Source organism: Parasteatoda tepidariorum, chromosome 11 (genome assembly GCF_982258835.1).
Source record: "Parasteatoda tepidariorum strain Cologne lab strain chromosome 11, Ptep-v5.0, whole genome shotgun sequence".
Lineage (NCBI taxonomy): Eukaryota > Metazoa > Arthropoda > Arachnida > Araneae > Theridiidae > Parasteatoda > Parasteatoda tepidariorum.
The window spans coordinates 45,443,799-45,463,809 of NC_141765.1; the positions used below are offsets into that span (position 1 = coordinate 45,443,799).

The following is a 20,011-nucleotide window of genomic DNA, read 5'->3' on the forward strand; positions in this document are numbered from 1 at the left end:
TAAAATGCTCTCCCCGGCGGGGAATCGAACCCCGGTCTCCCGCGTGACAGGCGGGGATACTGACCACTATACTACCGAGGAGCAGAGCAATGCCGAAACCCGGGATCGAACCAGGGACCTTTAGATCTTCAGTCTAACGCTCTCCCAACTGAGCTATTTCGGCACACTAACGCAAGAAATATTTTTATTTCACATATTGACGAAGCGTGTATTAATGTTAAGTCTGCCAGTACCACTAAATTTCGATCGTGAAGATAGAACTATACCCAGCTATTCTATTTAACAATTTAAAACGCAATGTAACGAGAATGAAAAAGTTTCTAATTCGGATTTCTTACTTAAAAAAATAAGCCAGCTCTTTGTTGGGTAAAATGCTCTCCCCGGCGGGGAATCGAACCCCGGTCTCCCGCGTGACAGGCGGGGATACTGACCACTATACTACCGAGGAGCAGAGCAATGCCGAAACCCGGGATCGAACCAGGGACCTTTAGATCTTCAGTCTAACGCTCTCCCAACTGAGCTATTTCGGCACACCAACGCAAGAAATATTTTTATTTCACATATTGACGAAGCGTGTATTAATGTTAAGTCTGCCAGTACCACTAAATTTCGATCGTGAAGATAGAACTATACCCAGCTATTCTATTTAACAATTTAAAACGCAATGTAACGAGAATGAAAAAGTTTCTAATTCGGATTTCTTACATAAAAAAATAAGCCAGCTCTTTGTTGGGTAAAATGCTCTCCCCGGCGGGGAATCGAACCCCGGTCTCCCGCGTGACAGGCGGGGATACTGACCACTATACTACCGAGGAGCAGAGCAATGCCGAAACCCGGGATCGAACCAGGGACCTTTAGATCTTCAGTCTAACGCTCTCCCAACTGAGCTATTTCGGCACACCAACGCAAGAAATATTTTTATTTCACATATTGACGAAGCGTGTATTAATGTTAAGTCTGCCAGTACCACTAAATTTCGATCGTGAAGATAGAACTATACCCAGCTATTCTATTTAACAATTTAAAACGCAATGTAACGAGAATGAAAAAGTTTCTAATTCGGATTTCTTACTTAAAAAAATAAGCCAGCTCTTTGTTGGGTAAAATGCTCTCCCCGGCGGGGAATCGAACCCCGGTCTCCCGCGTGACAGGCGGGGATACTGACCACTATACTACCGAGGAGCAGAGCAATGCCGAAACCCGGGATCGAACCAGGGACCTTTAGATCTTCAGTCTAACGCTCTCCCAACTGAGCTATTTCGGCACACTAACGCAAGAAATATTTTTATTTCACATATTGACGAAGCGTGTATTAATGTTAAGTCTGCCAGTACCACTAAATTTCGATCGTGAAGATAGAACTATACCCAGCTATTCTATTTAACAATTTAAAACGCAATGTAACGAGAATGAAAAAGTTTCTAATTCGGATTTCTTACTTAAAAAAATAAGCCAGCTCTTTGTTGGGTAAAATGCTCTCCCCGGCGGGGAATCGAACCCCGGTCTCCCGCGTGACAGGCGGGGATACTGACCACTATACTACCGAGGAGCAGAGCAATGCCGAAACCCGGGATCGAACCAGGGACCTTTAGATCTTCAGTCTAACGCTCTCCCAACTGAGCTATTTCGGCACACTAACGCAAGAAATATTTTTATTTCACATATTGACGAAGCGTGTATTAATGTTAAGTCTGCCAGTACCACTAAATTTCGATCGTGAAGATAGAACTATACCCAGCTATTCTATTTAACAATTTAAAACGCAATGTAACGAGAATGAAAAAGTTTCTAATTCGGATTTCTTACTTAAAAAAATAAGCCAGCTCTTTGTTGGGTAAAATGCTCTCCCCGGCGGGGAATCGAACCCCGGTCTCCCGCGTGACAGGCGGGGATACTGACCACTATACTACCGAGGAGCAGAGCAATGCCGAAACCCGGGATCGAACCAGGGACCTTTAGATCTTCAGTCTAACGCTCTCCCAACTGAGCTATTTCGGCACACCAACGCAAGAAATATTTTTATTTCACATATTGACGAAGCGTGTATTAATGTTAAGTCTGCCAGTACCACTAAATTTCGATCGTGAAGATAGAACTATACCCAGCTATTCTATTTAACAATTTAAAACGCAATGTAACGAGAATGAAAAAGTTTCTAATTCGGATTTCTTACATAAAAAAATAAGCCAGCTCTTTGTTGGGTAAAATGCTCTCCCCGGCGGGGAATCGAACCCCGGTCTCCCGCGTGACAGGCGGGGATACTGACCACTATACTACCGAGGAGCAGAGCAATGCCGAAACCCGGGATCGAACCAGGGACCTTTAGATCTTCAGTCTAACGCTCTCCCAACTGAGCTATTTCGGCACACCAACGCAAGAAATATTTTTATTTCACATATTGACGAAGCGTGTATTAATGTTAAGTCTGCCAGTACCACTAAATTTCGATCGTGAAGATAGAACTATACCCAGCTATTCTATTTAACAATTTAAAACGCAATGTAACGAGAATGAAAAAGTTTCTAATTCGGATTTCTTACTTAAAAAAATAAGCCAGCTCTTTGTTGGGTAAAATGCTCTCCCCGGCGGGGAATCGAACCCCGGTCTCCCGCGTGACAGGCGGGGATACTGACCACTATACTACCGAGGAGCAGAGCAATGCCGAAACCCGGGATCGAACCAGGGACCTTTAGATCTTCAGTCTAACGCTCTCCCAACTGAGCTATTTCGGCACACTAACGCAAGAAATATTTTTATTTCACATATTGACGAAGCGTGTATTAATGTTAAGTCTGCCAGTACCACTAAATTTCGATCGTGAAGATAGAACTATACCCAGCTATTCTATTTAACAATTTAAAACGCAATGTAACGAGAATGAAAAAGTTTCTAATTCGGATTTCTTACTTAAAAAAATAAGCCAGCTCTTTGTTGGGTAAAATGCTCTCCCCGGCGGGGAATCGAACCCCGGTCTCCCGCGTGACAGGCGGGGATACTGACCACTATACTACCGAGGAGCAGAGCAATGCCGAAACCCGGGATCGAACCAGGGACCTTTAGATCTTCAGTCTAACGCTCTCCCAACTGAGCTATTTCGGCACACCAACGCAAGAAATATTTTTATTTCACATATTGACGAAGCGTGTATTAATGTTAAGTCTGCCAGTACCACTAAATTTCGATCGTGAAGATAGAACTATACCCAGCTATTCTATTTAACAATTTAAAACGCAATGTAACGAGAATGAAAAAGTTTCTAATTCGGATTTCTTACATAAAAAAATAAGCCAGCTCTTTGTTGGGTAAAATGCTCTCCCCGGCGGGGAATCGAACCCCGGTCTCCCGCGTGACAGGCGGGGATACTGACCACTATACTACCGAGGAGCAGAGCAATGCCGAAACCCGGGATCGAACCAGGGACCTTTAGATCTTCAGTCTAACGCTCTCCCAACTGAGCTATTTCGGCACACTAACGCAAGAAATATTTTTATTTCACATATTGACGAAGCGTGTATTAATGTTAAGTCTGCCAGTACCACTAAATTTCGATCGTGAAGATAGAACTATACCCAGCTATTCTATTTAACAGTTTAAAACGCAATGTAACAAAAAGATAAATTTCTAAAAGGTAAAAGTCACTTTATTCCTTGGATCCCTCAGTACTTCCGAATAAATATGGAAATCTATTTCTTTAGCAGGCTGGAAGAAAGTATTTACTGCGCATGCTCCGGGACTCAGAACGCTCGGTAAGCTGAATATTTGGCAAGTAGTAGTACGGCGTGATCCAATGTACGTACGCTTTGTAAATTCGCAACTATAACCTTTTCTGTGTCTGAATAAAGAGACTTTTAAAATTAAAATGACGTAGGCATCTCCCATTTTCATATTTCAAGAGACACCTTACTTAAACAGTTCTTTTAAGTTTTAAATTAAATATATATTTTTAGAAATAATATTTTTTGCACTCCGATTTTATTTTTGCATTCGTAATTAATTATATATATCTCCTTATTTTTTTAAAAAAAAATTCTGTCTTTTCTTTTTTTTTAAACATAAGAAAAAATCAGAATGAGGTCTAGCTATATCGAACTATTTTCAATTATATGCATTGACTTATCACTGCGGTCCGAAAAACTACATTGTTTAATAGTTAACTGTAATTTCTTCATTATAAATGTAGTTAACAACAGCTAAAATCTTTTTTTTAAATGTTATTACAAGCTATTTTTTTGAAATGTAGTTACGATTTCTCTTCTTTTAGGACACGAACTTTGCTGGGGAATTTAATTTACTCTCCCTTCCTTCTACACTATTTTTTTTTTAAATTTGCACACTAGACAATTAGTTACAAAAAAATTAGCTACTACTTGTAGCGATCTATTTCCGACCGCTGATTAATGATATTATTGAATATATATATAAATTATAAATGCTTATTTTATCTTGCTTTTGTCTTCATTTTACTTTGATGGATAATGTTCCTTTTCATTGATTAGTTAAGACTATTCTTTTAAAATAAATAGTTATGATATTTAATTTTTTTTCTATTTTCATTTGATAGATTATATTTCTGATTATTAATTTGTCCTGAAAAAAATCGCCTCTTTCTTAAAAATGTATTTTTTAAAATTTAATTTATTTATGCTCCATAACTGTAAAAAATGCATTTAGCTAATGCTGCTTTCTTAATAATTTGCAAAAATATTTAATGATCCAAAAATGCTAGATTTTTTTTCCTTCCAATTTATAAAGACTTAGTTATACTTGTATGTGTCTATTTTCATTTGATAAACTTTATTTCTGTGGATGGATTAATCATGACTATTGTATAAAATATGATCATGATTCATTTTTCTCAATAGGATCTGTTTCTTATAAATAATTGTTAAAAACCCTTTAAAAACTTCTCGAAATATTTAATTACATAAAATTATTAAAAGCCAAATTATAGCATAATCTCTTTAATTTATAAATAGCCATTTTTACTCATACATCTAGTTTTTGATTTATTGTAATTGTGTGCATTCATTAAACATGCCATGGTAGTTAATTTCATTAATAAATTATTACTTGAATTAGTAATTAATGAATTGCCGTAAAGAATTAATTTTTACACCTTTAAACAATTTTCTTTTTCGGTATATATAAACAGGATGTCTTAATAGCTGTTTGAAAAATTATTACTTTAATATTTTTAAACCTTTCGACATAGCTTACCGTGAACAATTAAGAACACATAGAATGGAAATATTGTAATAGCACAGAGTTTCGGACGATGCGCAGTGCTTATTACCTTCTCAACCTGAAAAAGAAATGGAATAATCCAATATACAATGGGCAGGAACTAATCTAGAGGCCTAGTGAATGGCTGAATCAAGATTCTGAGTATTTACCCTGACAAATTTACCCGAGTAGAGTCTGTATTGACTCTACTCGGGTAAATTTGTTTGTTCAATAGATATCAGTATAACAAAATTAAAAATTTTAAAATTCGTTTGTTCGTTTGAAATACTAACAAATCCTGTAGTTTTTTTTTTTATTGTTTTTTATGTGCCGTGATTGGAATCATTTTAGATTATCTCCAAAGTGCGACGCATGGGGATTTTCGTTCTAAAGCTTTCTCAATTGAACTATTTTTACAAATAACTAATAGTTCCAATTTTTTATTTAAACTAAGATTTAGCATATACTAGACACTATGAAACTTTTTAAACCGTTAAGTTTTTATCAGTTAATAATTAATGATCAAAATTTGTTCAAACAAATCTTGCTCTCGTTTGTATTCTTAAATAAAATGTGTATTTTATGATAGAGCTATTTAAGCAATTTGTTTTGAAATATATATAATTACCTGCATAAAGAGGAAATACATTGGGCATCATTTGTCCAATTTTTTATGGGAGGGGGATAAATTAAAATACACGATTTTCGTTGCTCTAATTTCATATGAAAAGAAAAACTTAAAAGGTAAAAAAAGAAAAAAAACGTGTTTTTTCTGAAAAGATTAATTTTTTTACTTAGTTTAACTTAGTCAGTTTTTACTTATTTTAACTTAGTTAATTTAAGTCGATAATAAGTCATAATTTATGATCAAAATTTGTTCAAACAAATCTTGCTCTCGTTTGTGTTCTTAAATAAAATGTGTATTTTATGATAGAGCTATTTAAGCAATTTGTTTTGAAATATATATAATTACCTGCATAAAGAGGAAGTACATTAGGCATCATGCGTCCAATTTTTTTATGGGAGGGGGATAAATTAAAATACACGATTTTTGTTGCTCTAATTTCAGATGTAAAGAAAAACTTGAAAGGAAAAAAAAAAAAAAAAAAAAAAAATATATGTTTTTTCTGAAAAGATAATTTTGTTTATTCAGTTTAACTTAGTCAGCTTTTACTTATTTTAACTTAGTTAATTTAAGTCGATAATAAGTCATGAAACATTTCGCTTTTTTTTTTTTTTTTCATTGCAAATGCTAAGAAACGTATTGTCATTTCTAATTATTTTGGAGTCACATCTAACCGATCCCCTCATTAAATCACACTTGAAACATGAAGCAGGTAACCCAAGATTTAATCAATTACAACGTTGTTACACCATTAGTTTAACCAAGTAACAAAAAGTTTGAAAAAGAGATGTGTTCACTTTGCAAAATTTAATTTCCTAACTTATTTTAACTTAGTAGATTTCAATCGATGATAAGTCATAAAACATTTATTTTTTGTGGCAAAAACTGAGAGACGTATTGTCATTTCTTATTTATTTGGGAGCCACATCTAACTGCTTTCCTCGCCAACACTACATTTGAAACATGAAACAAGTAACCTAAGTTTTAAAATGATGCGTATTTCAAGGAGTTTGGTACAGAAAAAGAAAAGTAATTGAAGGTAATCTCCAAGTAATTAAATTTACAACTGTCGTTATTGAAGTGCTGCCATCTGTGGCACAATACTGATACTTAAAAATTGATAAAAAGGATTAACTAAATTTGTATAATATTTATTTCAGGATAAATCCAGGGAAAATATTCGTTAAATATTTCAAAAACTAACAAAAAAATTTTTTAATTGACTTTTATGTTCACTATTGTTAAATTTCGTAAGTAATTTCAAAGATATATTTAATTTGACTAAATCAATAATTTTTGACTCAAAGTTTATACATTTCTTAATTTATTAAAAAAAGCTGTGTCATATCGAACCTACTTTTTCTTTATATTTTTCATGCTAAGGTAAAATTTAATATTTAGTTTTAATTATTAATAGTAGAATAGTGCTATTGAATAAATCCATTTGCCATTTTTTATGCAGGTATCTTATTATTTTTTACTGCTCGTTTAGATGAAAAATTGAGTTAATTTTTTTAGTCTCATTCATTTTTTGGTTCATATTTATTGAGAGAAAGAAAGAGAGAGAGGGAGAGAGAAGAGACCAAGAATAAAAAGGAATAATAATAAATATAATGTATTCTAGATGGCGCCACTAAGCCAATAAAAAATTGTCCTGCTTGGTAGAATTTAGAGAAGAGAACAGAAAGAAAAGTATGAGGATAAAATTGCATTTTACTAATGCAGAGGTAAAATTAAGATAGGTGGCCGAAAGTTTAACAATTAGAATTTATTTTCTGCCCTTCCTTTTTGAAAACTATATTTAGTTATGCAAGCAAAAAAGTATATTTACATATGCGCGTGAATTTAGATTCCTTTTTTCAAAAGCAAGGCTTGATTTCGAAATCCGGGCACAGAGGGACCTACTGGTCATAATTTTAAACTAAATTTATACGTTGTATATTCATAAAATACTTGTAAATTCTTATGGCATAAATAAATTCTGATACATAGGCAAATTCGAGCTTATATTTATTTCAATTTTTGCTCACTCATAGTTATATGCAGATAAAATGAATTATTTTTTACATTAAAGGGGACCTAGGCCTGGGCCCATTTGGGCTTTATGATAAATCAGACCCTGACTTGAAATCTATCCCAACGAAGAATTTGGCATCAACCCTGAAATAGCCTTTACTGAATCTTAAATTGCTTTACTAATTATATGGTTTTCTCTTTTCTTTTAAGGGCTTTTTAATTTTTACTTTATGTATTGATAATTTATAATATAGCTCAAAAATCGAAGTTTTCTGTTAACCGTTTTAGCAGGTTTAAATTTTCTGGAAGAAAAAAAACCCCTGAAGAAATCAGTGTTTATCACATCCTAATCCTGAAATAGCTTTTTCGGAAGCTTCATAATTATTTTTCTAAATATATGGTTCTCGATTTTCTTAAAAGAGCGTTTTAATTTTATTTCACTGAACATTCGTTATTTAACTTAACCGGTAATTGTTTTTATGAAATTTTATTTTTATGAAGAAAAAAGAAACAGTTTTCAACATGTTTAGCCTAAATGCCAGGTATTTTTTTTATTTTTTTTATTCATCTAATTTGCTACTAATTGCTACAGATCAATGAGACAAGGTAGATAGGCGTCGAACATAAGGAGCTAGAAAGAGCACATTCAACCTCCCCAATAGTTTTCTAAAACTTTAGAGCTTTTCAACGTCAATTGCATCATTTATTTTTATTTTTAGCCATAAAGAGCTATTTTTTGTATGGCTTATGAATAACAAAATAATTTCACACTCTTTCATGTTAGTGATATTTTAAAAACTATTAAATGATTTTTTAAATTGTTGCAATTCAAAAGTACTGAAACAAAATTTAAATTCTGTTATCAGTTTTTAATTTTAATTAGTATATATTTAATATAGTTTATATGACAATTTAAAATTTTTTAATTGTAATGATTATTTCTCAGCGTAGTGTAATAATTTTCATCGCAGCTTTTTTTTCCAACAATTTCTTAGAAACGTTCTATTTATTTTTGATTCATAGTATTCAAATTGTATACGGAACTAACTGTACGTTTGGAATTTTAAACTTACACTCTGATTTGTTTTAAATTAAAATTTCCATTGAAAATTTGAAAGACTACTGTGTTCTCATAAATTTTTTAATCAATTGGTGCAATAAACTTCATTAGAAATGAATTATATATTTTTTCTTTTTATTACTAATAAATTTCAAGTGTAATGAACGATTTTTTCAATGTATTTGAGCGGAATATGCTCTGAAATAAATGAGTAATTGGATTAAAAAATTTAAATTCTTTTGAAAATTTGACTTCGACTTTGAAAAAGCGTAAAAATGTTAAAAAGTGGTAGAAAATACGATAACATATATCAAAAATTTTATTCTTTTAAGTTTTTAATGGCACCCTTACAAGACTAAATTAAAAATAAAAATATACATTATTATGGACGTAAGTCAAAACGTTCCAGATAAATTTAAAAAACAATATAAATTTATTGTATATACATATTACCTTACATCCTTACAATAATGGGAGAGGCACTTTCAGTTCTTCCGGAAAATCAATTAAAAAAAATTAAGCCAGCTGCATTTTAGGTAAAAATGCTCTCCCCGGCGGGGAATCGAACCCCGGTCTCCCGCGTGACAGGCGGGGATACTGACCACTATACTACCGAGGAATAGAGCTATGCCGAAACCCGGGATCGAACCAGGGACCTTTAGATCTTCAGTCTAACGCTCTCCCAACTGAGCTATTTCGGCACAACAACATTTGAAATATTATCACTTAAAAGCTTATTGTTAGATTTTTCTAGTATAGCGTGTTCAAAAATATTTGTTTTCTTTTGTAATTTATTGACGACCCCTGAAACCTCTGAAAATTTTAAACCTTTTTGCTGAGTATAAGAAATCGTATTAACTAATTACATCAAAAGTAACAAAATAATCCTCTAAGTATTTCAGGAGAAATTTAAATTTTTTTTTTCAAAGACTGGAAGTGTCGCTTCCATTATTCACACAATTTAATGAAAATTTCTTTAGAAAATGGCATCATCGTCCTCTCCTTTCTGAAATCTTCTTTGTTCTTCTTATATAAATTTTTAGCATGCCTTCATAGATTTCTTTTAACATTTTTTTTTTATTTATTTAATGTAAAATAAGTTTTAAACTGTTGAGAAAATTATAATAGTTAGTTTTCTAATTACTAGGTTTTTAAGCACGGATATCTTAGAAAAATTAATTAAAATAAGTACGTAGCTTCTCAAAATTGCTTAAGATTTAGCTAAAAAATATAAAGTGTGAAAAGCTTTTTGTCCCTAGACTTCAAATTAATCCTTGCGCATTAATTAAGGGGTTTATTTCTCGATTTTTGATAAAACGTTACATATATCAAATTTTACTTCATAATTAAGATTAATCTTTAACGATTCCAAAACAATTTTAATTTTTACTCTAGTAGCATTTTGCTAAATTTTAAAATCAGTGAAACTTTTTCTCAAAATTGCCAATTTCAGCACAAAATGAATATTTAATTTAAAGATACGAATAATAAGCCTGAATTTTGGTATATACACTACTGGTCATTAAAATTGCTACAATAAGAAGGCGACACACCACGAATGTGAAATTTGCAGAACGGATAAAGCATGTTGTGGTATGCAAATGATTAGCTTATCAGCGCATTCAAGCAAAGCAGGCGGCGGTAGCGACACCTACAATATATATAAAAGAAGAAATTTGACAGTAAGTATCTCATACAGAAATTGAATTTGAGCGTTGTTTTTGGGTGAAAAAGTTTTTGTTATGCCTCGTGAAAAAAGGAGAAATGCCTACTAGCACGTGTCTGAGTTTGATCGAGGTCGAACTGTGGCCTTTGCGGTTTATCATACCGAAGTATTGCTGTTCGCGTTGGTTCGCGAGTTCCCATGACTGTTAGCAGAATATGGAGTCGATGGGTTCATGACGGTCATATAGAACGCCGTGTAGGATCTCAGCGGCCCCCCATCACTCACAGGTGAGAAGACAGACTTGTTATCCTCATGGCAAGAGATCGTACAACTCCGTCACGAACCCTAAGTCAACAAATGGGGTCAGTTGCAAGACAACAAGTGTCTGCACGAACAGTTCGACGACGTTTGCAGCAGCATGGATTGTCAGCACGGCGACCATGTCTCTCCTTGAAGCTGCATCACAGGCAGGTGGGCCTCCAATGGTGTGATCAACGACGAGCCTGGACGCAGGAATGGCATGACGTCGTCTGTATACAGCATCATGGTGGCAGCATCCGTGTTTGGCGACATCGTTGAAAACGCCCATTGACAGTTTGCATTCGACATCATCATACTGGTCCATCACCTGGAGTAATGGTATGGGGTGTCATTGGATACACGTCTCGATCACCTCTTGTTCGCATTGCCGGCACTTTGAACAGCAGCCTTACATTTCTGATGCTTTAGAGCCAGTTGCTCTGCCTTAGCTTCGAGGCATTCATAACGCTACTTTTCAGCAGGACAATGCACGACCGCATGTTGCTCGCACTGTCCTGACCTTCCTTGACACAGAACATGTTCGCCTGTTGCCCTAGCCTGTTCTCTCACCAATTGAAAACGTTTGGTCAATGGTTGCCTAACGACTGTCACGGACAGTCACTACGGTTGATGAATTGTGGCATAATGTTAAAGCTGCATAGAATGTTGTACCCGTTCATGCTATCTAATCTCTGTTCGACTCAATGCCCAGGAGAATAACTGCTGTTATTGCAGCCAGGAGAGGCTTATCTGAGTACTGATTCCTCAGGATCTATATATCCAAATACCCTGAAAATTTAATCACTTGTTCTTCCAACTATAATGTTTGTGCCCAATAAATATCATTCTGTTATTTGCATTCCTTTCAGGTGTAGCAATTTTAATGGCCAGTAGTGCATAATCTTTTAATTATTTATGTTAATTAAAGGAAAGCTTTTACCGGAATATTTATGCGAAAAAATCTTATTATTTCGAGGGTTTTTCAAAGATCTTCGTGTGAAATAAATACTTTAATAAATATTTTTTCAAAAAAGTTTTTGTTAAATTAAAGTAAAGTATGTATTTAATACTAGAACAATTTTTTTAAAACTTGAGTGAGTTATTAATTTTTTTTAAATTTTCCTTAAAAAATGACACTTTTGCTTTACATGGGAGTTTTTCTTAAGTACTATTTTTGCAATGTGTTTTCTTTTTCATTTCAAAAGAAGTTATTTCCGTTGCACTGCGAATAATTCCGTATCACATTACGGTCAAAAGTTCGGGCACCCTAAGTGCCGTATTCGTAAAATTCCTTTCACAGCAAAATATATTGTTTCCATAAAATTTTCTATCGTAATTTTTACAGTAATATTTATTTAATTACAGTGATTTTACAGTAAATATTGCTAAATAATAAGGTATATCAGAATTTTTGTTCTGTAATATTTTTACAACCGAAATTTTTTACAGTATGCTTGTTTTTTTTTTCTTTTTTTTTTTTTTAAATAATTTACCGTTTGTAAGCGTAATACGAAAATGCAAATAATATAAAAACTACATATAAATTTTCATTTGCTACTTGACCGAGTAGCATGTTTCGATATATAAAGCTTGTGGCAACTTTTTATAATTGTGATGATTTTACTAAAATCTGATTGCCTATTTTTTCCCTGAATTGAAATTAGCTTTATCAGCATCATATGAATTTCGGGTACATGTTTTTTCTTATATCATATGGTGCATATGGTAAGTAAAATCAATATCTTATTTCATGTCATGTACATATTTTATTATTATATATCTATTATGCATCTATTAGTAAGCTATTTAATTAAAGCTTCGAAATTCTCTTACAAGGTATCTCCACAACTAATCATTTGCGGAAAATAGTGTTAGGTATTAGAAATAAACCATTCTTGAAATAGGACAAAACATTCATTTAAAACAGTAGTCTCTAAGCACTTTAGCCTTATGGTTACAATAACTCCTTCAAATGAATCTAAGAGTAACACAAACACTTTCCAATGCAAGCGAATTTAGAATGCCTATTTACCACCAATTTAGAGCATTTTGATTAACTTGTCCTATGGCAACACACTTACTATAGCAATAGCACCAAAATTAATCCAATAGCTATTGCAATAGTTCAATACAAATTGCAACATACTCACTACAGTTTTTAAATGAGGCGCAAATTTTTGTTCTGGAACTAGCCAGCGAGAGAAATTGACAACTCTCTATTGCATTAATTACAGTAAAAAATTTTCAATTTTATAACTTATATCAGTTATTGTGGTTCTTGGATAATTATTTCGCTAGCTTAACCCACCTTAAAAATTAATTAATTTTAAAAAATATAATGAGTAGGACTTGATACCAGGCATAACAAGCTTGCTATTATGGAGCTCATTTGTCCCGCAGGGCGTAAGCCCGATTAGAAACATTAATGTTTCTTTTAAACATGTGTTGGTACTACTTGATTTCCACTGCGACCGCTCTTAAAACGACGCCAAGAATAACGTTCAGCTAGAATTACGCGCATTTAGTTTGTGGCTTCCATATTTCCGTGATTGATTTAATTTTTAAATCAAAAGGCCTGTCTTTCCCATAGGGTTTTTGCCACATGAATTCCGCATGCTAAGAATCTAGAAGATGACGAGCCATGCCTCCTTGTTCCTAACATGAAGAGGCTCTTTTTCTTTTTTTATAACAACTTTTCACATTGCACCTCCGCCAACTTTCCTTTACATAGAGTTTTATTCAGTGTCCACTGACGCATACTCTATCACGAGGTAACGCCTCTTTTTCCTGGAAAAACGAAACGGCATCTTCCTTACTTCTTGGCAAATTAAAAATCGTCAAAAATTTTTTTTCATTGTTTAAATTGAAAAAACATTTTTTTTAATTGAATCGTGGTTTTAATCTAAAGCCTAAATGGAACCGAAAGTGTGTATGGTTACTCTTAGTTTGGCTACTTTTGGCTGCTTTTTTTCCCACATGATTTGTTAGTTAATAGCAGTCGCCGTGAAAATCTAGTAGCATACCCTCCAACTTATGAAGATTTTGAAAATAATTCTTTGTAGTGGTAGCGAACCAAAGTAGAAATTTTTAAAGCAAATGGATCTCTCATAAAACTTTTATCAGAACTTAAGAATCTGGCCATATGGCCTGCACTTTTATAAGTAATAGTGGACAAGTTACGCAAAAATTAATTTTTTTTAAATATTAAGACATTCATTTTGCTACCGTCTGAAAAGAAGATTTTTGAAACTACGGAAATTCCGTAGCAGTTGGAGGGTATGTAGTAGTATCCACGTGCTTCAGAGTCAAAGTGACTCAGAAGATAGAGCTCTCGTCTCACAATGAGGTGACCCGGGTTTGAATCCCAGTGGTGTCTGGTAGATACGATTTCTGCTCTCGGTTGCCATTATTCTATCTAGCCACCTTCAACGAAGCCCTGGCTTTTAGAGACTTTTCTCTTGGTTGCTATTGGTCGCAATTATAGCGCAAGCCTTTATTTCTTTTTGAATTTATTACCCGAACTAAAAAAGAGTTAAACTTTCTTTAATTATTATTAAGAAAATGCCAAACCGGAGAGCAGGTCGTCAAACACCGTTGGAATGGAAAATCGCCTTGAACGGACCACAATGCTGACGTAAGATGTCAAAGTGGTAGACGGTTCACGAGTTAGAAACCCCTTGCCATTGGTCAAACCGTGGTTTGCTTCTCGATGTAACGCAAATGGAGATTAGTTCCATCAAAAAGTCCTCCACATAGCTAGTTTATCCCAATGCTTGATCCAGGATGACTAGTTTATCCTAATGCTTGTCTCCTGGATTGGGTTCGAAATTACAAGGCTACGGAATTGGAGATTGACTGTCGTAAACTCAGGATTGAATCAGCTGCTCAACGCCGGTTTTAAATTTTAAAAAAAAACTGAAGCAGGTGTTTTAAAATTATGTCGTTTTAGTACTTCATCCATTATGCATCAGAATAAGTTTACAAAGTAAGTTAAAGAAAATTTTGAGACCTAGAAAAAAAAGCAAAGCTCATTTTTCAGCTTGTAAATTTTTTCAGTTCAAAGGCTGTAATTATGTAGTTTTAGTACTTCATCCATTATGCATCAGAATAAGTTTACAAAATAAGTTAAAGAAAATTTTGAGACCTAGAAAAAAAAGCAAAGCTCATTTTTCAACTTGTGAATTTTTCTAGTTCAAAGGCTGTAATTATGTAGTTTTAGTACTTCATCCATTATGCATCAGAATAAGTTTACAAAATAAGTTAAGGAAAATTTTGAGACCTAGAAAAAAAAGCAAAGCTCATTTTTCAACTTGTGAATTTTTCTAGTTCAAAGGCTGTATATTTGATAAGATCGTTCATTGTCCAAACGAAATTTCGAAACTAACAATGTAAATCATAAATATTTCACTAAGTCATCGGAACTTACGAAACAAACAATAAAACAATTAAAAATATATAAGTCAGCTAAAGGTTATATTGCGAAATAAAGTTAAATATCGTTTTACGACAAATATTAATTAAAAATATGTCAGCCCTTTTAACAACAGGAAATACATATCTGTTTTATTTTTATTCTGAATGCGATGTTTCATCTGATTAGAACAATAAAAAGAGGATTGAAAATGCGTCACATTTAAAAAGTCGAACAAATTGTGTGTCTAAACGCGTGGCGTGGAATTCGAATGAAGAGAGAAAAAAAAGAAAACAAAACAAACAGATTAAAAAGACTAATAGAGTGTGACCATGATAGAGCGGAAATTGAAAATCGGCGTCTAGGAAATTTTAAAAAATGAATGGAAATGACCAGACATTAAAGGAAGCATCGGGTTAAAAGAGAAATGCCAGCTAATTCTATCTATAAAACTACTCCCCACTGTTTATGGAAGATAACTTCGATCCTCTTTCTCACGCTAGCTTTTGGCCTTAATTAGAACTTCCTGTATCAAAGTTTTCATAGACAAAACTTTTTACGATCGAACTTGTGGTTCTTTTCTGCTTTTTAGCAAATTCTTTCCTTTTCAAGAACTCGCCCTTAGCCGCAATTTCTGGACTCTTTTCATGTTGCTTTCTTTTTCCTGTAATATTTATGTAACAACATTTTGGATGTAAACATTCATATTTACATCTCGAAGCTTGTAGTTTGTATAAGATTAATTGCTGCCAGCTGGTTTATATTTTCGATATAAAATTTCGTATAGTAAATAATTTGTTAATACAATGTTTTGTATAGTAATTAATTTGTAAATAATTAAATACAATGCAATTATCAAACTAAAGGGATTTAAATACTTACATTTTTTTAAATATGAGTGGCTTTAGTTAGAAAGATAGGGCGAAATTAACAGTCTAGGAAGAACGAAACGTCCAAGTTCTTTTTACATAGATTGATGTTTACTTGCTATTTGAATCTCTAAGGAATTTTCCGATTAAAAATACTTTGAAATAAGCTTTTTATCAATCAGCATGATCTGTTAAATGTTATTTAGCATGACTAAGCATTTTAAAAATTAAGAAATTTTTTTACAGCCTGTTAAAATTTGTCCATGGCCATATAAATCGTTTTAACTGATAAGTAATCAAACTGAAAGTATGCACTTATTTTTAGCAATGATTCTTGTGGCAAAATAAAACTACTCAGATAAAAAGTTTTAAAAATTAAAGAATTGGGAAATTTTTTTAAATAATTTTGAAACTTTTAAAACGAAAATTGAACACCGTAACTTATTTTTGAAAACAAATTGCAGATTACATGTTGAGTATGCATATAAAATTATCCAACAATTATTTGCTTTAATTTTATTTTAAAAAAATTGTCATAAAGGTACTGAAAGAAAAGATAATAGATATAAGAAAAGAAAGAAAGTTGTAGCTGATAATTACATGTATATAACTTGCATGTAACATGTATATAACATGATAATTACATGTATATTTTGAGCTGAAAACGCATCATTATGAAATAAAACGCAGTTCAAAATGCGCGTTTGAAAAGTAAAAGTAGCTCAAAAAGCACATCTTAGAAAGTGATTACAGCATGATGCGCGCATTTGAAAAAAATAGACATAATTTAAAAAACGCATGTTTGAGGAGATGGATACATCCTGAAATGCGTGTGTGAAAAATTAGACATAACTTGAAACGCATATTTGAGGAGATGAATACATCTTGAAATACGTGTGTGAAAAATTGGACATAACTTGAAACGCATGTTTTAAGAAATGAACAGAACTTAAAATACGTGAATATAAAATGGTCATAGCTCAAAATGCATATTAATGAAAAAAAGTAAAAAAAAAAAAAAAACAGTAAAAAAATTTGTTCCTTTTTAACAATGAACTTAAAACCATCAACCCTTCTGTGATCGCGATAAACCTTAATTTTGACAATGAGTTTTAATTTTTAGCCCCAGTGATACTTTCGAATCAATATGAAAATTACTTGCTTAGTTTATTTTCAAAACACCACGAATAATGTTTGTTAGTTAATTTTTATAGAATACAATAGTAAATCATAGCAGTAGTTAAAATGAAGGTTAATTTTTGAAAATAGCTTCAGTCTGTATTCTTAAACACGCATCTTAAGCTATGTTCATTTCAAGGCAAGCCAATTTTTTTAACGAGACCACTTAGAACTTTCTCCAAAATGAAAAGCTCATCAACGATTAATTTTTTTGTATGCAAAACAGGTACAGGCTATAAATTTTACATGAGAAGTGCATGTTTGGCTTTTTTCTAAGCAACTGGCATTTTAAATGTATTTGTTATGAAGAATAAGTTGTTTAAATATGAATATTTTTTCGCAAAGCTGAAATTAGAGTTATACAGTTATACTATGTACAATTCAAGCTTTTAAGCTTTCAAAGATTCCACCTCATTTTTTCGAACTTGCTCTACCATATTTTCAATCATTTATCCCTTCAATATGTCTAAAAAATCTTTATAAATGTAAATTTATTAAATGCTTTTTGCAAAAATCTATACAAAATTTATTATAAAATGATATAACCAATTATTTTCCTTTTCAATTATAGAACATCAAAGCTTTTCAAATTTAGCTCTTTCTTTTTATTATTTATGAGCAGTTCTAACTGAAAAAAATAAGTTTTTGAATAGTTTTCAGTAAATAGGCGGAAAAGTAATTGATTATCTATGATAAATAGGATAGAATTTTTAAACAAGCTGTTCAACCAATTCCAAAAGAGCTAAAGGGAAAGGAAACGCATTTCTCGAGAAAAAAAAAACTTAATCCCTGCATTTCGTACAATTCAATTGAGAAAAACTAAAATTCAATTTAATCTGTCGAAGTAAAAGAAACAGGACTGAAAAAACTCAGGATACCGATTCATTTTTTTGTTCCCAAGTTGTCATTCGTGGCAAATATAAATCCGTTAATAGTTTTATCGTTTTCCAATTTATCGATCGTATAAAGAATTCGTTTAATCCCAGAACTTTGTCAATATTAGCCACAGCCCTCTTAATTTTTGTTTAATTAAATATTGATTGTATTCTCTGCTATTGTCAGTATTATGAAAATCTATTGGATATCTTTTTTTCTGAATGTTTTCCTTTCCTTTTTTTTCTTCTTTTTTTTGCGAGCTTTCACATATAAGGTTTTAGACGTTACACAAATAATATTTTTAATTTCTACAATTGTATTGCTATTTTAACTGGAGTTGGGTTTTTTTCTGTTCCACTTATTTAATGTTAATTTTAAGTATGCTAGATTGCAAAAATATTGTAAGAAAATGGATTAATATATCACTTTTTCGAGTAATTGTAAATCATTCATCGAGCAGTACAGTTCAACCCAGAGAAAAAGCAAGATAATTGATTTTTAAAATAAACATTATAAACTACATAGCTAAAATAATATATAATATGAACTTAGTAGATAATCTACATCACATCTCAAAAAGAAGTCAATTATTAAATATTTTGTAGTTTGCTTTTTTGTAAAGAAAATGAATGTATCGAATTTCTCACGAAAATTTTATACAAATTCTACGTAAAAACAAATTTTTTTTTAGAATTAATTTACTATATCTTGACTTTGAAATAAGACCAAAGTGAATTATTTTTTGTAAAATAATGTTACCGATAATAATAAAAATGTCCACTTTTTTCTATAGGAGAAAAATTTTGTAAATATTCAACGTCAAAAACAATACATTTTAGATAAAGGGTAGATTAATAGGGAATAATATAGTTTCTTAATAATAAAAATGTCTATTTTGCACTATAGGAGAAAATTTTTTAAAAGATTTTAAGTCGAAAACAATACATTTTAGATCAACACTAGATTAAAAGATAATCTATTTTATCTCCTCCCTCAAAAAGTTCAAACTAATTATTTGAATAATATATTGTTTCCAGGGTGAAGCAATTTATAAAATGCAATTATATCCTTAATTAAAACACAATTTCTGTTTTCACTGTTTGGTACACGGTTGCAAAGTTTATAAAGGTTGTATAGAATTATACTGTCAAAAATTTTGAACGCACAAAACATCGTGCAAATTTATTGAAACCTTAATTCGATGCAACTTTGAACCACGATACTGTCTGAATTAAACCATCTTACTATGGATTTCACGATATTATGATTCAACTTGAACTGAGATCTGGCTTAATTTAACACTTTATAAAGGTTTCAGCAAACTTGCATGACATTTTGGATTAAGACACAAAGGTTAATGTTCAACGTTGAAATTATTTTAAAGACTGTATGGAATTATACTGTCAGAAATTTTGATGCAGGTTGAACCAAAATATCGTTAAAAATCCATTTAAACCTTAATTAGGTGCAAATTTGAATCACGTTACAATCGAAATTAAACCATCTTACGATTGATTAAATGACATTATGATTCAACTTGAACGGAAATCTGGTCCAATTTAACAGTTTATAAAGCATTATTTTTTGAGTATATTTTAATTACATAATAATATTTTTATTAATTTGATATTATTTACTAAAATCTCTAAATCAGTCAATACCGGTTTCTACATTACTCCACCAGCTCTTCTAATCAGTCCACATTAGTTTCCTATTTCTTTAAAGAAAAATACACTGATACGATTTAGAAGCAATTATATTCAATTACATAATTTTTTACATAGAT

At 32.1% G+C, this 20,011-nt stretch overlaps 22 non-coding genes across 22 annotated transcripts; all 22 read right to left on the reverse strand.

Moving 5' to 3' along the window:
* Positions 1-9: 9 nt before the first annotated feature.
* On the reverse strand, positions 10-81 carry TRNAD-GUC (transfer RNA aspartic acid (anticodon GUC)). The gene has a single exon. It is a non-coding gene; the product is annotated as a tRNA-Asp (tRNA).
* A 9-nt stretch (positions 82-90) lies between these two features.
* On the reverse strand, positions 91-163 carry TRNAF-GAA (transfer RNA phenylalanine (anticodon GAA)). The gene has a single exon. It is a non-coding gene; the product is annotated as a tRNA-Phe (tRNA).
* A 213-nt stretch (positions 164-376) lies between these two features.
* TRNAD-GUC (transfer RNA aspartic acid (anticodon GUC)) lies at positions 377-448 on the reverse strand. Its single transcript has one exon. It is a non-coding gene; the product is annotated as a tRNA-Asp (tRNA).
* A 9-nt stretch (positions 449-457) lies between these two features.
* On the reverse strand, positions 458-530 carry TRNAF-GAA (transfer RNA phenylalanine (anticodon GAA)). Its single transcript has one exon. It is a non-coding gene; the product is annotated as a tRNA-Phe (tRNA).
* Positions 531-743: 213 nt separating this feature from the next.
* TRNAD-GUC (transfer RNA aspartic acid (anticodon GUC)) lies at positions 744-815 on the reverse strand. Its single transcript has one exon. It is a non-coding gene; the product is annotated as a tRNA-Asp (tRNA).
* A 9-nt stretch (positions 816-824) lies between these two features.
* On the reverse strand, positions 825-897 carry TRNAF-GAA (transfer RNA phenylalanine (anticodon GAA)). The gene has a single exon. It is a non-coding gene; the product is annotated as a tRNA-Phe (tRNA).
* A 213-nt stretch (positions 898-1,110) lies between these two features.
* TRNAD-GUC (transfer RNA aspartic acid (anticodon GUC)) lies at positions 1,111-1,182 on the reverse strand. The gene has a single exon. It is a non-coding gene; the product is annotated as a tRNA-Asp (tRNA).
* Positions 1,183-1,191: 9 nt separating this feature from the next.
* Positions 1,192-1,264, reverse strand: TRNAF-GAA (transfer RNA phenylalanine (anticodon GAA)). Its single transcript has one exon. It is a non-coding gene; the product is annotated as a tRNA-Phe (tRNA).
* A 213-nt stretch (positions 1,265-1,477) lies between these two features.
* TRNAD-GUC (transfer RNA aspartic acid (anticodon GUC)) lies at positions 1,478-1,549 on the reverse strand. Its single transcript has one exon. It is a non-coding gene; the product is annotated as a tRNA-Asp (tRNA).
* A 9-nt stretch (positions 1,550-1,558) lies between these two features.
* TRNAF-GAA (transfer RNA phenylalanine (anticodon GAA)) lies at positions 1,559-1,631 on the reverse strand. The gene has a single exon. It is a non-coding gene; the product is annotated as a tRNA-Phe (tRNA).
* Positions 1,632-1,844: 213 nt separating this feature from the next.
* TRNAD-GUC (transfer RNA aspartic acid (anticodon GUC)) lies at positions 1,845-1,916 on the reverse strand. Its single transcript has one exon. It is a non-coding gene; the product is annotated as a tRNA-Asp (tRNA).
* Positions 1,917-1,925: 9 nt separating this feature from the next.
* Positions 1,926-1,998, reverse strand: TRNAF-GAA (transfer RNA phenylalanine (anticodon GAA)). The gene has a single exon. It is a non-coding gene; the product is annotated as a tRNA-Phe (tRNA).
* A 213-nt stretch (positions 1,999-2,211) lies between these two features.
* TRNAD-GUC (transfer RNA aspartic acid (anticodon GUC)) lies at positions 2,212-2,283 on the reverse strand. Its single transcript has one exon. It is a non-coding gene; the product is annotated as a tRNA-Asp (tRNA).
* Positions 2,284-2,292: 9 nt separating this feature from the next.
* On the reverse strand, positions 2,293-2,365 carry TRNAF-GAA (transfer RNA phenylalanine (anticodon GAA)). The gene has a single exon. It is a non-coding gene; the product is annotated as a tRNA-Phe (tRNA).
* Positions 2,366-2,578: 213 nt separating this feature from the next.
* On the reverse strand, positions 2,579-2,650 carry TRNAD-GUC (transfer RNA aspartic acid (anticodon GUC)). Its single transcript has one exon. It is a non-coding gene; the product is annotated as a tRNA-Asp (tRNA).
* A 9-nt stretch (positions 2,651-2,659) lies between these two features.
* Positions 2,660-2,732, reverse strand: TRNAF-GAA (transfer RNA phenylalanine (anticodon GAA)). Its single transcript has one exon. It is a non-coding gene; the product is annotated as a tRNA-Phe (tRNA).
* A 213-nt stretch (positions 2,733-2,945) lies between these two features.
* On the reverse strand, positions 2,946-3,017 carry TRNAD-GUC (transfer RNA aspartic acid (anticodon GUC)). Its single transcript has one exon. It is a non-coding gene; the product is annotated as a tRNA-Asp (tRNA).
* A 9-nt stretch (positions 3,018-3,026) lies between these two features.
* On the reverse strand, positions 3,027-3,099 carry TRNAF-GAA (transfer RNA phenylalanine (anticodon GAA)). Its single transcript has one exon. It is a non-coding gene; the product is annotated as a tRNA-Phe (tRNA).
* A 213-nt stretch (positions 3,100-3,312) lies between these two features.
* Positions 3,313-3,384, reverse strand: TRNAD-GUC (transfer RNA aspartic acid (anticodon GUC)). The gene has a single exon. It is a non-coding gene; the product is annotated as a tRNA-Asp (tRNA).
* A 9-nt stretch (positions 3,385-3,393) lies between these two features.
* Positions 3,394-3,466, reverse strand: TRNAF-GAA (transfer RNA phenylalanine (anticodon GAA)). Its single transcript has one exon. It is a non-coding gene; the product is annotated as a tRNA-Phe (tRNA).
* A 6,005-nt stretch (positions 3,467-9,471) lies between these two features.
* On the reverse strand, positions 9,472-9,543 carry TRNAD-GUC (transfer RNA aspartic acid (anticodon GUC)). The gene has a single exon. It is a non-coding gene; the product is annotated as a tRNA-Asp (tRNA).
* A 9-nt stretch (positions 9,544-9,552) lies between these two features.
* On the reverse strand, positions 9,553-9,625 carry TRNAF-GAA (transfer RNA phenylalanine (anticodon GAA)). Its single transcript has one exon. It is a non-coding gene; the product is annotated as a tRNA-Phe (tRNA).
* Positions 9,626-20,011: the final 10,386 nt, after the last annotated feature.